At 37.6% G+C, this 12,000-nt stretch overlaps 1 protein-coding gene and 1 non-coding gene across 17 annotated transcripts in view; both read right to left on the bottom strand.

Annotated features, from left to right (window-relative positions):
• Positions 1-12,000, bottom strand: part of PPP1R9A (protein phosphatase 1 regulatory subunit 9A) — a 387,118-nt gene that overhangs the window by 193,904 nt on the left and 181,214 nt on the right. The gene's annotated exons all lie outside the window — the stretch shown is intronic.
• Positions 2,623-2,763, bottom strand: LOC112209969 (U4 spliceosomal RNA). Its single transcript, XR_002944940.1, has one exon. It is a non-coding gene; the product is annotated as a U4 spliceosomal RNA (small nuclear RNA).

Here is a 12,000-nt window from a genome sequence, read left to right as displayed (position 1 = left end):
TACCATCTAAAAGAATCACTTGCTCACTATTACTATGGATTGCAAAGATCCTATCTTGGTTTAAAAACACAAGATTTGGGGCCAAGAGATTAATATAACTAAGAACCTTTCACCTCATTTTAAGTGAAAACATTAATGACAATAAATCAGACAAAGAACCTGGGGATGTGTCAAAAGCATTAATCTCAAGTCAAGGCCCTATTGTCTGTTCTTCTGCTCTAAGCCCAGTTCCAAAAGCCTAGGGGCCTCAGGAAGGGGACTGAATACCACCTTCCATCCAAGGTGGTCACAGATCTTCTTCCCAGCTTTTCCTCACACAAGGCTGTGGGAACCTAGGCATGGCTGCTTATAGTGGCATCCATCATATCTTCCATATTACCTACCTCTCATGTGTTTCTTCCCTTATGCAATACAAAGAGGGATAGTTTTCAGAATCAGTTCTTATCTAAGGACAAAAGAAGGCGTGAGCAAAATAGCCTTCAGAAGTATGTGGTAAAGATACTGGAAAACACAACTTACGCTGCTTACTAAGTCCTCTCAATTCATATCTCCATAGTATTCTTCTTATATTATTTGGAGTAAATTGTTGTATCCCCAACATATTCATATTCAAACATATACAAAAGTCCATGATAAAATCAAGTATGTATTTTTGTATTATCAATAGCACCAACCACCTCAAATACAGAGGATGCAAACTCTCTAAATTTTTAAATTATTTATTATTATTTTTAATAGAGACAGGGTCTTGCTATGTTGCCCAGGCTGGTCTCAAACTCCCGGGGTCAAAAAATCCTCCCACCTCGGCCTCCCAAAGTGCTGGGATTACAGGCATGAGCCACCACGACTCCTCAAATTTAAAATAGCTACAGTTGACTTTGTGGAAAGTTTTATATATACATACATGCACACACATACACACACATGCATACACACACATATATAAGTAAAATATATATGTAACACATATATGAAAAGTTAAATTTTCATATATATGAAGATTTTTAGTGAAATAATATTTCAAGATAAGCAGAGTTTTATTAAGGTCACACATATAGAAATATTAATGAAATAAGATTAAATCTCTTGCTTTTGACAACATAGAATTCAATCATAATTGGTACCATTTATTGGCAAATATGTGTTGTTAAAATACTTGAAAAGTATTTTTTTATTTTAATTTTCATTTTTATTCTAGTGAGACTGAACACTTTCAAGCAATGGTTGGTCTTTTTTCCATCTTCTATTTATGACTTACTGGTTACTATACATTATTTTTCATTGATTTTTAATAAATTTTAAGGTATAGTATTGCCTAGAAAAGCCTTAAAATAAGTTCCTCCTGTAAAAATAGTTTATGCCATTAAAGTAATCAGGGAAAAAAATCCTTCATAAATGTAAACTTAGCTCATCCTGAATTTGGACAAATTCTAAGACAATTAAACCTAAATTAGCGAGTTTTTAAATAGAGAACTGGGAAATTCCACTGATGTTCATGTTTTCCTCAGTATTTTTCAATTTACTGTAAACAATTAAACATATCCATGAGAAATTAGCAATGTTCTCTTTCAGTTCAGCCAGAGTTTTAAACTGGAGACATATGTTTTGCTAACTGACAACTGGTGGCCAGCATGAAATAAATTGGTGGCCTTGGTCCAGTTTCCACTGGACAGGTGTCCTCATCACAGAAACATTTAACTAATTAACCCAATTGGCACCCATTTGGGGGCAGTGGACAGTCTCCTAGATGAAATAACTTACTCCTCATTCCAAGAAGTAAACACTCTTTTACAGATGCAGCAAGTTAAGTTAGTAAATCAATTTTTGTTCTAGCATGTGTCTCAGCAGTTGGTCCTTCCTGCTTCTTTTACTACAACTGCCAGCACTGTGTTTCTAAAAGCCCATGGAGGAAAATTAGTCTAAATTGTCTAAATAAGAAAACAGATGGAGAGGACCAATACAAGGTGTATGTGTGTGCACACACAGTGAGATTACAGAGGGGAAATGGGGATAAGGGGATGCCGGGCACACCAAAGAGGGTTTGAGAGCTTCTCTTGAGCGTGAAAATGGAAAGTGAGACTTTTAAGCTTCTCCAGTACAGAAGTTTACACTCTCCCATGAAAATCCCCCAGGGGTGACTGGACCTCTGAATGAAAGGGAGAGTGGGGTAAAGAGTATCATGAAAAGCAAACATTAAACTCTGAGGTCTTGAGTACCTTGGGAAGAGTACCTCAAGCCCCAAATTTTACCTGGAAACAGAATGAAACAGCCTTGAAAGGAACTTAACTGTTCATTCAAGGAGGTCATCAGAAACAACTGTGGGCTAAAGTGAAAGGGGCTCTCAACACAAGGACCTCTGTAAAACTCCCAGGAACCGTACATACATTTACCCAGGGTAGTGGAAGAGAATGCCAAAACACGGATGAGGCCAAACAAGTGGGTGAGGATCTTAAGAAGGTTAACATTAGTGCAGAGGAAAAAAGGAATGTGATATAAAGTGGTGGGCAAACTAAAATGGATTCCTACTCCTTACATAAAAAAGGATGATGACCAGGCTCTTCACAGTACTATGATAGTCTTTTTTTTTTAACATTTATTTTTTATTTATTTATTTTTATTCAGTCTCCATAGAGACTGCCAAAAAATGTTAATGCCGACTGTATTGTAAGTCCTCACAGCGGGATATTGGGAAAAGTCTTCAATTAGCTATAATCACGCCTAGGATAAACCTCATTTGCTGTGATACTGCCACTGCACAAAGCTATGGTGATCCTTCCATATGTCAACATGACTAGGCTACAATTCCCAGTTATTTAATCAAACATTAATCCAAGTGTCACTTTGAAGGTATTCTGTAGATGCGATTAAAGTTCAAAATCAGTTGACTTTAAGTAAGGGAAATTATCCTAAATAATCTGGGTGGGCCTGACTGAATCAGTTGAAAGGCCTGAATAGCAGAGCTGAAGTTTCCTGAAGATAAAAGAAATTCTGCCTGTGACAGCAGCTTCAACTTATGCTTGAGGCTTCCAGCCTCCCATCTTCACTGCCTGCCCTACAGATTTCAGACCTTCATAGCCAGACTCAACATATGCATAAACCAATTCCTGGTGGTAAATCTCTTAAAATGTTATCTTCTACTGGTGGTGCTTCTTTGGTTGACCCTGACTGATACACCAACAGTTCAACTCTTCCTCATAGAAAAGGTACAGTAATTTAGAGCAGTAGTTTTCAAAGTGCTGACTGTGACCTAAGGAGGTTGTGAATCAATCTAATAGGTCATGAAGAGCATTGAGAAAAGTAAAATTAAAAAGGATAGAATAGAAAAACATCAGCATTCATGATAAGTAGTAAGAGGACATATTGTACTTCAAAACTTTTGGTTTCAAATATACACATACATATACACATATGTATGTATCATATCTCGATGTGAAATGGTTTTGATTTAGAGACTAAAAGAACAGTAGCACTTAAGAAATAGTGAAAAAGTCAAAGCAGGAAATACAGGTTTCTCAAACTACTGAGCCTGTGAATGCTGACTGCAGATACAGAAATTACACTTCATACTTTCTCTCTCTTTTGAGCCATTGATTCTTACTTCAAATCCTTATTAAGCACCAGCTCACTGGTTGGCACTATGCTCAGTATTGAAAATACCTTATGAGGCTAGACACGGTGGCTCACACCTGTAATCACAGCAATTTGGGAGGCCAAGGTGGGTGGATCACCTGAGATCAGGAGTTCAGGACCAGCCTGGCCAACATGGTGAAACCCCTTCTCTACTAAAAATACAAAAAAATTAGCTGGGCGTAGTGGCAGGCGCCTGTAATCCCAGCTACTCAGGAGGGTGAGGCAGGAGAATCGCTTGAATCTGGGAGGCGGTTGCAGTAAGACAAGATCGCACCACTGCACTCCAGACTGGGTGACAGGGAAAAAAAGGAAAAAAAAAAACTTTATTAATCTCAGACCTGTCATTGTAACCAACATAAGGGCCGTAATAAAGGGATGTGGGCCGTGCTATGGGAGCACACAGTAGAGACATCTAAACCTACCTGGGAAGAGAGGTGAGCAAGAAAGGATTTCCCAAGTGACCCCGAAAGCAAAGACTTCAGCCTGCAATGGTTAGAGTGAGCAAACATAAGGCGGGGTGGGGGTAGTATGTGTGGAAGGCATTCTGAGAAGAAGAGTAGCATGTGCAAGGTAGGAGTAAGACAGAAGAACCCGATAACAGGACAGGAAGTAAGCCAACATGGCCAAGGCTACATACAGCAGTGAATGAACAGGAAGAGATGGTAGAAAAATAGGTAGGGGAGCTCTGGGACACAGTTTTTGTGAGTAAAATCCACATACCATGCAGAGTCCCTAAAAGCATTTGTCTTTCAGAGAATGGGAGTTTACGAAGAAGATTAGAGAGAACCAGCACTAAAAAGAAAGAGAAGAGCCAGAAGCTCTAGGAAACCTCTATCTTCAGTCCTTTTGGAGGACTCAGTGGGAGTCTAGGCCCTCTCAGAATACTAAGAGATTTTTCTCCAAGTGATCCTGGTGAGGGGGGCCAGTCATTTGTGCAACAGAAGAAGGAAGGCAAGAATATGATTGCACTGTCCTTGCAACAAGAGCAAAAAGAGGAAAGGCAGCATCAATCTCAGAAGGCCATGAGCAAACCAAGGTCCTGAGAACTAAAGTTCCCCCTGCAGAGTCAGTCAGGCACAAGAGGAACACATGAGGAAGAATGACAGCAACAAAAGCCCTTCCTTTGCCAAATACATGTTACATTTTTAGGGTGAAATTATGTAAAATATATGCATTGTAAAGGCCTATCTAAAGTCCTGTATTTCCACAGTGTTCTGGTCTCATATAAAGAGAATTCATACTTGAGGTTTAGCACTATCTATAAGAGTCAAATAATAAAACAAAGGTTGCACAATTTTCTACAATCTCAAACTGCTTCAAATGCTGATAGAGGTTTAAAAAAACTGTTTTAGCAAGCATTTCTAGCACTGAGACCTACACAGTACAACCAAAAGTATTAATTTCTGTAAAGGTCAAGAGTAAAATATGCTTAATTTTTAAACTCTTCAAGCTGAGGCCAGACATCACATGGTGGGGAAAAAAAACCTTCAAAACAAGATTGAAGCACAAACAACTAATTGTTAGGGAATGCATATATACATGAGGACACTGATGCTGTGGTACAAGGCTGAGCTTGTAAACCTAAGACTAGACTCACAAAAAATCTTTACTGCATTCTGGGCAGCTGTGATCCATGTTAAAAAATAATCATGTTACCCTGAAAAAGCAGGAAAGACTCCATTTCCTTACAAACAGATTGTCCTTTCCATTTAGACTTCTCCAGGAACTGCAGTCATATGTAATTGACCAATTCTGGATCATGACTGAAAATGTCAATATACAGCTAAATCTACAAATGGTATCTGTCTCATGTTCCCCTTACTTATTGGAAAAACTCAGAGGGTGGAAATCCTTTACAGGAAACAAGATAATCAACTATCTTTGTTAAAACATGTCGAGGACAGTGTTATCTCATTATTCTTAGTGTTTTTGAAGTAAAAGCTGCCATCACTTCCGTTAGTATAGGATTAATGGTCAAATCTGGGGATCACTGACCTTGAATCACACTAACTTTGACCTCATGTATCTTTTAATAGAACTGATGGTTTTGTAAATAGGCTTCTTAAATCAGTTGTCACCACAGCCTCAGAAACCATCCACATAAAAGAACACACTAGAAAAACTGGTAATTTCTTTATTAAAATAAATAGGTGAATGCTCTGTAAGCAAAAAAATCAAATGCAGCAATCATCTGCACCTCCTACCTGGGTTCCTGATTCTGTATAGACAGTTCATACTTCTGGACCAGTTAGATGACTTGATAGCACCTCAGATTTAAAGTACCCCAAAGCAAAATTATAGTGTCTCCCACCCTGTCTTCTGTAAGGTTTCTCATGTTTGAGGACAACAGGATCCTTTTGGCCACAGGGGCTTGAAAGGGCAGTCAATCACACAACAAAACTTCCTCTTCTCCTCCTACACACCCACATGAAATCAGTAAAAATCGCCTTTTGTTCCTTTTTTTTTTTTTTTTTTTTTTTTTGAGACGGAGTCTCCCTCTGTCGCCCAGGCTGGAGTGCAGTGGCGTGATCTCAGCTCATTGGAACCTCTGCCTCCCAGGTTCAAGCGATTCTCCTGCCTCAGCCTCCCAAGTAGCTGGGATTACAGGCGCATGCCACCATGCCCGGCTAATTTTTGTATTTTTAGTAGAGACGGAATTTCACCATGTTAGCCAGGCTGGTCTCAAACTCCTGACCTCAAATGATCCACCTGCCTTGGCCTCCCAAAGTGCTGGGATTACAGGTGTGAGCCACCGCGCCCAGCCTGTTTCTATCTTTAAAAGGATTCTTGTTCTACTCACTCCTTCCTATTCCCTCTGCACACTAAGATTCCTAATAAGTTATCCTGCAACTTATGATACACCACATCTAGGTGCCATTCCTAAAGCATGGCTCTAATCACATCACTGTGGGTCAGGAAACAGCACTGGAAGACGGGATGGAGTAGAGTGACAGAGGAGAGAGAATGAATTTACGAATGATTTTACATTTCTTTTGTATACTTTTTTGTACTTTCCGAATTCTGTATAATGAGCAAGTATTAGTTTCTAATGGAGATGGAGAAGGGCACAAAAAGTCCTCCTAAGTTTCTCCATATTACCTGGAGAATATAGTTCAAACATGCAGAAAGACATCCAAAGTCTTCTAAGATCTGGCTCCAGCATACATGGCCAGCCTTCACTTAGCACTACTCTTCCTTTCACTCATCCTATCATCCAAAAATTGTTACTATTTTGTTATATGTTTGCTAAGCTTTCTTTCATATTTTTTGGTCTCTCCTATAGATTTATTACATTATGCTATATGTTGTATTTATCTGTGACTACAGTTTTTATTCAAATAAATCAGCCGCTTTGGAGTGAGGCAGAGTCTTATCTTTCTATCACTTAATGTTCACAGTACAATGTTTTAGAAGCAATGTGTCTTTAATAATTGTCAGTGAAACATTTAAGGTTGGTGCCTTAAATCAGAACCACTTCTGAACAAAAGAAAAGTGACCTGTGAGAGGCAAAAACTCACAAAAGGATAATAATAAAATTTATAACTTCAAAACAAAGAAGTCTTATGCATAGTTCAGGCTGTATTCTAGAAGACATGACTTAATAACATAGATTTAATGTTTATGTCAGGAATCAAGTATTACCAAAAAAGGAACATTTGTTAATATTACCAAAATTAATTTTTGTATCATATGGTAGACAATATAAAAAAAGACTTCTCTCCTTTTGATGGGTTAGGTTTTTCCTGGCAAAAAATTTTATAATGTTTCCATTTTTTGATCATTTTAATGTGACTAAGTAGAGAATCTAGTTTGGAAGAACTCATAATTTACTTTTCAAATGTATTTTGAAATGCTAAAATAAAATTGTATTAGAAATGCTACAGTCAAGGGTAATTAGCTTTACTGTTGTGGATGAAAGTGTATTATTTGGGTCCTCAGGTTGAAATACAGAGCTGGCAGGAAGAATTAAACTGCTTACAAGTATTTCAATTATTGCTGGAGAATGGATTTAAATATGTAAATATATAAAAGTGGTTGGCTCCCTTTGCAGCCTTGAGTGCAGCACCTATCTTTAGGTGATGTAGGGTCAATTAGGGCTTTAATGTCCCACAACTGTGGCAGATTTGCTGATTAAAATATAGCAGTCACTTTTACAGTTTTGCATTCTAGTCATGGTGGTCTATCCTGAGAAAGTCCATCTGTTGGTGCCTGTCCTCTCCCAAGCCAAAAAAACAAAACAAAACAAAATAAAACAAAACATCATCCCATGTATAAGAACTGAAGTCTACCAAAACCTGTTGGCATGGCATGTCATCTCCACCTGCCATATTGATATCGGGAAGGTAAATACATATGCCATATGTCTTAAACAAAAGTGTAGTTGCACTCAAATGTCCATTTGCTTCTTACAAGTCACCCTGACATAGACAAAGCAATTATAGCAACACAGTTTAATACAGGAGAGAATTAAGCCTCACTCTCTCACTTTGGAAGAAACCAAAACCTCTTCCAAATTATAGGTCTCAATTTCTTGAATATCTTGGAACTTTCCTATGACAATATCCTCCAATATTAGATGACTATCCTCTTGTCTAGAACACCTGTAGTCCTTTCATACTTATATGCTGCATTTCATTTGTTAATGCTATTTTCTTGTTTAAATCTGCCATCTTCAGCACAGGACTAGTGTCTTACTTCCACTGTATCTCCAAAATTTGGCATTGTGCCTGACAGAGGATCTACTCAACAGGTGCTTACAGGGAGTCTGCCTGATAAAAGCAGTTCTTTTGGAAGTTCTGTAACTCCCTTTAATATGTACTTCATTCATTCATTCAAACAGCTGTTCAAGATTTCAGATAAGCTGACAACATGAGCAAAGGAATCTTTTTCACTGTCTGGTCCACCCTGCTGGCTTCCACTGTAAGCACTGGTATTTAGGGCATCCAAGATTCTGGCAGCAGCTAAAGTTGGCATAAAAATGCAACACAGAGAACTAGTCTTTAATCAAAAAAAAAAAAAAAAAAAAAAGCGTGCAGTATAAGATACAGACAAGAAAAAGCTGCTCCTCTGATGGCTGTGCCTGTTCCAATGCTGGCTCTCTTTCCACTCCTTTCTCACTAAATATAATGTAAAAGTATATCCATCAGCTGTCATCATAAGAATTGAAAAGATTTTAACAGTGACTATTGGGTGGTCAGTGAGATTGTATCCACTCTGTTTACAGGCAAATAGCAGACTTGAACAGCGTTTTCCTTCAATTCTGTTCAAAAATGCCTGAAGAGAGAAATGACAGGTAGGTGATAATGAGGAGGTGAGGAAAAGGAGAAGTGCAGCTACCATCGAGTGATTCTTCTGGGATAGGTGTCTCATTTAAATCTCATAATCATCTTTTTTGGCAGGTCAGTCAACTTCAGGCTCACAGATGACAGACAGTTGGCCCAAAGACACACAGGAAATACATAAGTGACAACGAAATACAAGTCCATGAATTAAAAATCCATGCTTTTCTCTCCTTGCCACACAGCTTTAGTTTAAAAAAAAAAAAAAAGCATTATTAACGCACCAAATGCCAAAACTAAAATAAGCACCCCTACATAGAATAAACAACACATGCCCCGCCCCCACAACTGCAAAGGGCCATAAATTGAAGGGGGTAGAGATTCAAACTTACTAGTAACTAAAGAAATGCAAATTAAATTACATAAGTAATTTTTCATCTACAAAGATTTAAGGCTGGTCATGGTGGCTCACGCCTGTAATCCCAGCACTTTGGGAGGCCAAGATGGGCAGATCACTTGAGGTCAGGAGTTCAAGACCGGCCTAGCCAACATAGCAAAACCCCATCTCTACTAAAAATACAAAAATTAGCTGGGCGTGGTGTCATGTGCTTATAATCCCAGCTACTTGGGAGACTGAGGCAGAGGAATCACTTGAACTCTGTAGGCAGAGGTTGCGGTGAGGTGAGATTGTGCCACTGCACTCCAGCCTGGGTGACAGAGCAAGACTCTGTCTCAAAAAAAAAAAAAAAAAAAGAGTTAAAACAAGGCAAAGAGACAGACCAACTCACTCTAATACACTGTGAATAAAGTTTTAACAGGCATAACTTTCTGGGGGACAAAAATATTGAAAACTTTAGTATCAGCTGACCTAACAGATTCTAACAGTTTAATGAAATCACCGATATACAGAAATATTTCTGCACACTGACATTAATCACAACATTACTTTAAAAAGTAAAAAAAATCAAGCCCAACAGAACTTAAAGAAGAAAATAAAAATTTAAAAGAGGAAAAACTTGGAAGCAATCTAAATGTCAAAAAGGAAGGGTTAAAAAAGTGGTACATTGATATGATGGAATATACTGATTCTTATAGATGTATCCTAAAAATCATGCTCTATAAGGTTATTCAGTGACACAGAAAATATTCAAATATTTGGTATGTGAAAAGATTATAAAACTACATCAGTATGTACATACATGATCCCAATTATGTAAATACATATAGACATCATAATTTCTGGATGCTAAGATTATGAATGATTTTTTTTTCTTTTTCTTTTTTTGAGATGGAGTCTCACTCTGTTGCCGAGGCTGGAGTGCAGTGGGGTGATCTCGGCTTACTGTAACCTCTGGCTCCTGGGTTCAAGCGAGTCTCCTGCCTCAGCCTCCCAAGTAGCTGGGATTATATGTGCACACCACCACACCTGGCTAATTTGTGCATTTTTAGTAGAGATGGTGTTTCACTATGTTGATCAGGCTGGTCAGAAACTCCAGACCTCAGGTGATCCGCCTACCTTGGCCTCCAAAGTGCTGAGATTACAGGCTTGAGCCATCGTGCCTGGCTGATTTTTTATTTTCTTTATAGTTTTCTGGATTATTAAAATATAGGGCTTTGGTAAATGTTATCTTAAAAACGTTCATTACAAAACCATGAATGATCAATGGGCATAAGTCTTTCCATACACTATAAAAGCAAATTTGTCTACATATTAACTTAAAATATATGTTAATAGCACTTCCAGTGTTCATTTACTTAGTGATAACTGATGTTTACAATGATGAGACTATGATACAAAAAGACCTTGTATTCTATAAATTTCAAATGCAAAATAAAATCAGGTGTTTTTTTTTAATAAGCTTGTATTTGCCAGGCAGTAAACTGAAACTATGCTTTGCAGTTAAGCTGTCATTCACCCCTCAAAAAAAGGATTAGTGAGTGTTGACCTTAAATACTAAAAACCACCAAAGACTTGATCCTTAATAACAAAGGGAATCTAAGATCTCACTTCCCATTTAAGACAGCTTAGTTACTGGGACACTTTGATTTTAATTCCCAGACTATGTTATAGGAAAGTCCACTGTACTTTCTCTTCTTTCAGACATTTGGCTGAGGGTCTGGAAAACTACTGCTCATGCTGAGAAACATAATAATAATAATACCATGCTTCAGTTGAAATTTTCTGAGCTTAGTTCACAATGGCTTTTTTAGTATGTGTGTTTGTGTGGAATAATCTGTCATCATATGACAACAGAAGAATTAGTTCCCTGAGTTACATCTATAGATGGTTCTAGCATATTGATTAGTCTAAAGAATAAAACTTTATGTAAAACTCCGTAATATTATAAGTTAGTTTAATTCAGAAAAAAAAAAAACGAGCTTCTAAAATATACAGTTGCAGAATGTTATAACCCAATGGGATCTGAGCAATTACCTAAGTAGGGATGGAAAGAACCACAAGGCATGGCACTCCGCTCCCTGTGGTGGATTATCCAGGTGAAGAATGTGAGGCAAGTGCAGCCATCTTACCAGAATCTCCAAAGCAGTTAACTATGAGATCAATTTAAGGGAAGGACAAAAGAAACGTATTTGCCATATCTGGTCTAATCTTATTTTAGATTCAAGGAAAGAAGTACACATTCACACAGCTATTCAAAGCTTATGTTAGAAAAAAATTCCAGATACAGAGTATTCTTGATATATCTACCTTGTATTCTTTCAGAATGGTTCTCTATAAAAAAGACAAGCAGCAAAATGAGTCCTTTCACATGAAAGAGATGGAGCCCTCTTGTATTCCAATTTGGATACTGCAGTTACACCTCACATATAAATTGTATGCATTAAAAAGCATTTGAAAAGAAATGTGTAAAAGTGGTAGTAGTCATTGTAAAGTAGCTGGAGTACTAATTTGCTTAATTGTGTTTAAGATTCTCATATTTTGGTTTTCTATATAAGAAAATAGAAATGAGAAATTTCACTTAATTTTCTATTGAAAAAGCAATGCATGAGCATTCCTACTTATAAATAGACGTTGGCATGGTGACTCAGAAGATCTGCTCTTCCACTTGTGTTATCTTAAGTAAGTTGACCT

This window comes from Pan troglodytes, chromosome 6 (genome assembly GCF_028858775.2).
Source record: "Pan troglodytes isolate AG18354 chromosome 6, NHGRI_mPanTro3-v2.0_pri, whole genome shotgun sequence".
In the NCBI taxonomy this organism is placed as follows: domain Eukaryota; kingdom Metazoa; phylum Chordata; class Mammalia; order Primates; family Hominidae; genus Pan; species Pan troglodytes.
The sequence above is the reverse complement of the archived record's forward strand: the minus strand, read 5'-3'. Positions and strand labels throughout refer to the sequence as shown.